We start from the raw sequence: 6,000 nt of genomic DNA on the forward strand, positions 1-6,000 counted from the left end.
AAAATAAAGAAATTATAATGAGATACCATTCGCTAGTCATGATTAGAGTAGTGGCTAAAATGAAGAAGCAAGAGAGATCTTTCCAATATGAAAATGGAAGTTTTAGAAAATTATGGATGCAATAGGATGGTAATTTTTTTTTAGAATTATTAGAAGATAATCCTTTATCACATTAAAAATTTCAAGAATTGTTAGATTTTTAAAATAAGAAAAGTGTTGGAATTAATTTTTAAGTCAAAGTTTTAGTTCTCCTAAGTATCTCCTAGGTATATACTTAACTATTTTCTTTTAGAAGAGAGATTGTCTTCCATTGTGCTTTTATTTTCTCCTTTAAATATTTCTAAATCACTTTTTATGATGTCAAATACTCCAAGCTACTACAACCACAGTAAATTATAGTAAGGATAATGGTAATCCTTAGAATCTTGAGGTAGAAGGCTTTATTAGTAAAGATACATAGATAGCCCATGAAAATTCAATTACAGCTTTGGTCAAGTCCATAGCCTAAGCTTGTCCCAATAAAAAAAACTTCAAATCACTTTACTTTACACCAACATAATGTATCAATCAAATCAAACTTATAGATGAAAAAGTACCATATGATTTCTACAAGGTTTAAATCAGTGATGTCAAGTATAATTAGTATCATTCAAACAACTTTCATTGCAAGTAGATAAATTATTGATAGATTTATGATAGCCTATGAAGTAGTTAATGGGTTAATAAGAACATGTGGTCTTAGTTACATCTTTAAGGTTGATTTCCATAAAGCTTTTGATTGGTTTATATGGGTTTTGAAAACAAATAAAAAGACACAAATTTATGAATTTTTATCTTAGTCATACGTTGCAATTCTCATTAATGGTTCTCCAAGTAAAGAATTTAGAGTCTAGATGAGGAGATCCTCTTTCACCGTTGCTATTTGACATGGTAGTGGAGGGTTTATCAATATTATTCCAAAGAGCTTTAGCTTTTGGTTACTTTAATGGCATTCAATAAAGCAAATGAGAATTCATCACCTACCTACTATATGCAAATGACACACATTGATTGCCATTCTAAATAATTATAACTCTTTGTTTCATGTAAAAACTATTCTGAGATAGTTTGAGTAGTCCTGAAGGATTGCTGATGAACTTTTATAAAAGCTATTTGGTAGGATCAATTTGGATTTATTTTTTCACCAATAAGACTCTCTACCTATCAGATATCTATGTCTTCCTATAGAAACCAACCCTAAAACAATTTTAACCTAGAAACTTGTAATATCCATTTTTCTATATGTTAATTTTTCTTATGTCACGAAGAATAATATAAACAGTATTATCCATTCAGATGATATTTGTATAGGTTGGAACATTAATTAGTACTTAAAACTGTATTTTTATCAAGGTTTATGTCATCATTTTTGCACATGAAGTATCAATAACTCCTTAACTAAAACATGATTTATAATAATATATCTAATAATATAAGATACCTTTAATTTATGGTAAATGTTCATTTTAAATGTAGGCCTATCACATAAATAAAAAGGATTGATTGATGAATTTAAGAACTGAAATTGAAAGGATAAAGAGATGGCCAAACTTAGAAAAGAGATGTCGGTGCAATCCAAACCGGAACACTGTTCGGTAAATGGGTCATATCTGGAGCTATATATCTCAGATTTAGGTCAAATTTATATGGATGGAAAGGTAAGACATAGGCCTACAACTTTCATATGGAGCCCAAGATCTAAAAAGGCCATTATCAAGTCCAAATTGTAGCAACAACAAAGAAGCCCGAATCTGTCTTCCAGCCCGAGCACTGTTCGGTATTTTGGCCATATCTGGAGTTCTAGAAGTCCAAATGAGCTGAATTTTTTACACAAGAAAGCTGAGACAATTGCCTACAACTTTCATGTTTACAACTGGCTCGAGACAATTTCCTATAAGTTTCATGTTTTTAAGTGGTTCTAAAATTGACGTTATCAATAATGTTGTGGGCAGACAAGAGAAGATAAGGATTGTCACCAAGTCAAAAGTTGGCCACCCACTTATCAATTAGTCATCAAATCAATAGTTCTCAATTTTGGCCTATAAAAGGAGGCATTTGCCATGCATTTAGGCATCTTGGTTTCCAGATCAAGATCATGCTCTTCCTTTCTCTCTTTGTATTTTTTATGCTTTGTTTTCATTAATATTAAGTTTATGCCTTTCATTTCCTTTCCTTTACTTAGTTAACTTTTATGTTCTTATTTTGTTTATCTATTTTGCTTTCTTTCATTATGTCTAGCTAAGTTAATTATGTCAAGGTGAAAAGGTTACACTAATGGTGTAAGAATAAGTATAATGTAAACTTAATATGAACTTTAATGTTTGATACTAACATGTTTTATATTTGTTATCTTGTTCACTCTTTAATACTTTGCTTGTTAAATGACTAATCTTGATTTATGTTGTATAACACTTGGTACAACAAATGCTTGGCACTTTCATAGCCCATAATGTATGGTATAACCGACACCTGAGCTATGAAAGGAACTTGATTTATTGTTAACATAAGTTATAATCATGAATGCTTGACGAGATTTACAAGTATTAGCATTAATTGAATAAGATGACTAATGTAATCATGTTAACAATATATAATCTGATTGGAACCTCCTTTGTGTGTGGTTTCCAATTCAATAATAAGAGTTTATACTATACTTGTTTGATATACCATTAGTGGAACCTCTAACCTTGACATTTGTTATTATCATTGTTTAATCGTTACATTAATATTCCATCTCAAAGTTCTCATCATCTTCTTCTTCTTCTCCTTCTTTTTACTACTACTACTACTACTATAAAAATAATAATTATTATTTAAATTGTTGTTGTTGTTACTATTATTATTGTTGTTGTATTATTGTCATCTATAATTTATACAATTAACCTCCCTGTGGTTCGACCCTTGCCGGGGTATTTATTATTTCGACACTCCTACACTTGGGAGAAGACATAAATTTTTTGGTTGTGTCAAACATCTAATAATACTAAAATATATAATGTGTCTTGGAATCAAGTAGTGAAAGAAAACATAATAAAGGTGGTCTAGGTATGGGTCTTTACTTGGTAAGAACAAGGAAATACTATTAATATGGTCATGAAGGCTAAGAAATAAAAATTGTGAAAGGGATTGCCAATAGCTGCAATAATTGTTTTAGGTCCCTGCTATTCATACCATTTTCATAGCAAGAGTAAGGTTAAAATGAAGTTGCCCTCTTGCTTCTTATCTTGAACTCTGGCATGATTGTTATCACCAATCATTTATTACATGGCCTGACTTAAGGCTTGGGTTATGGGAAAGGGTAAAGCCAAAATATTATACTTAGGAGTGTCAAACTAGAAATATTTTTATATGAGAGCCAAAAGTTAAAATTTACTAGTTTTAAGGTCAAAGCTTAAAACTATTTAAAGGGCGAGGTTGGGAAAATAAATTGACCCCGACCCTGCACTAGCCTATTACTACATGATAAACAAATCAATTTCAAATGTTATCGTTTCAGTATTAAAAAAAAATTATTTGATTTTTTTAAAAATTAAACTAGGTTCCATATGAAATTTAATAAGATTAATCATGTCATTAGCTGATCTACTAAGTCAATTAAATCAACTACCACGTGGTTTAATGAAAAGTAACCTGAACTGGAAATTGGATGAGCAAATGATATTCAATAGGCTGAACAAATATAGCAATATGGCTTGACAATGAGTTTCAATCACAAATCTAATTCACGGGGTTACCATCATATGCAAGCTAAAGGCTTAATCAAAGATGTGAAAAAAGCCCAACAAGATATGGGATATGGTACAAGAGAGATCATACATGAAGAAAAGAAGAGAGAACTGTTCTTATATGATATGAGAAATGGCCAAGAAGCCATAATAAGAAAAAAGCATAAACTTAATAAGGAGTGGTCTAAAATAAAATGACTACTTGAAAAGCCAAATCTTGAAAGAGGATTTTTAGATAGAGAAATAGTTAAAGAGGAGAAAAATGAGTTTAAGCAACTACAGTTGCTAGAGAAAGGAAAATTGAAGAAATGACAATGAGATGCCATTAGCTAGTCATGATTAAAGGAGTGGCTAAGAAAAAGATGCAAGAGAGATCTTTCTAATATGAACATGGAAGTTTTAGAAAATTATAGATGCAATGTGATGATAAAAAAGGTTTGAAAGTTGTAATAAGATAATCCTTCATCACATTTCAAATTTCAAGAATTGTTAGAATTTTAAAATTAAGAAAAGTGTTGGAATTAATTTTTAAGTCATAGTTCTTTTAGTTCTCCTAAGTATCTATTAGGTATATACCTAACTATTCTTTTTTAAAAAAGAGATTGTCTTCCATCATGCTTTTCTTTTCTCCTTTAAATATTTCTGACACACTTTTTATGATTTCAAAGACTCTAAGCTGCTATTACTACTATAAATTATGGTGAGGATAATAAGAATCCACTAGATCTTTATGTGGAAGGCTCTATTAGTAAAAATACCTATATAGCCCATGAAGATTAAACTATGGCTCCAATCAAGTCCACATCTTAAGCTTGTCCCAATAAAAAACTCCAAGTCACTTTACTATACAACAACTTAATATATTAATAATATCAAACTCACAAATGAACAAGCATTATATGCTTTCTACAAGGATTAAAGCAATGATGTTAAGTATAATTAGTGTCATTCAAACAACTTTCATTATAGGTAGATAAATTATTGATGGATTTATGATGGTCAATGATATAGTTGATGGGTTAAAAAGAACATGTGGTCTCGATTACATCTTTCAAGCTGATATCTATAAAGCTTTTGATTGGCTTTATGGGTTTTGAAAGAAAATAAAAAAAATACTAATTTATGAATGTTTATCTCAAACGTGCTTTGCAATTCTCATTAATGGTTCTCCACATAAAGAATTTGGAGTCTAGATAAGGAGATCCTATTTCACCATTACTATTTGACATTGTAGTGGAGGGTTTATCAATATTATATCAAAGAGCTTTAGTTTTTGGTTACTTTAGGGGTATTCAATACAACAATAGAGAATTCACACTCACCTACAATATGCAATACACATATAACACATTCGTTTTCATTTCAAATAATTATAATTTTTTGCTTTATGTAAAGAGTATTTTGAGATGGTTTGAGCTAACTTTAGGATTGCCGGTGAACTTTTATAAAAGTTATTTGTGAACACAGTTTTGAATTCAAACAACTTGTATAAATTTAACCTCAACACACATTCAACATGAAAGTCAAACAAACAAAAATCACACATGTAACACACTTCTAATTTGACTTTAATTCACAAGTTTAATGATGATGCGACCACAACCATGATGAAAGATTTGAATCAAGCAAAAGTAATATAAAATTTTAAATTGATGAAAGATTTGAATCAAGTGATTAGTACTTAAAAGTGCATTTTTTTATCAAGGTTTTATATCATCATTTTGCACTTGAAGTATCAATAACTCTTTAATTAAAACATGTTTTATAATAACATAACTAATAATATAAGATACCTATAATTTGTAGTAAATGTTTATTTTAAATGCAGGCCTATCACATAAATAAAAGGATTGATTGATGAATTTAAGAACTGAAATTGAAAGGACAAAGAGATGGCCAAACTCAGAAAAGAGATGCCGGTGCAATCCAAACAGGAACACTATTTAGTAATTGGATCATATCTGGAGCTATAAATCTTAGATTTAGGTCTACTTTATATGGATAGAAAAGGTAAGAAATAGGCCTAAAACTTTCATATGGAGCCGAAGATTTAAAAAGGTAATTTTCAAGTCCAAATTAGCAACAATAAAAACGTTTGAATCTGTCCTCTAGCCTGACCACTATTTAGTGTTTGGCCCATAACTGGAGTTCTAAAATTCCAAATGACCTCAATGTTTTAAACAAGAAAGTTAAGACAATTTCCTACAACTTTCATGTTTTCAAGTGGCTCCAATTT

This window comes from Populus euphratica, unplaced genomic scaffold (assembly GCF_000495115.2).
Source record: "Populus euphratica unplaced genomic scaffold, PopEup_1.0 scaffold354.1, whole genome shotgun sequence".
Lineage (NCBI taxonomy): Eukaryota > Viridiplantae > Streptophyta > Magnoliopsida > Malpighiales > Salicaceae > Populus > Populus euphratica.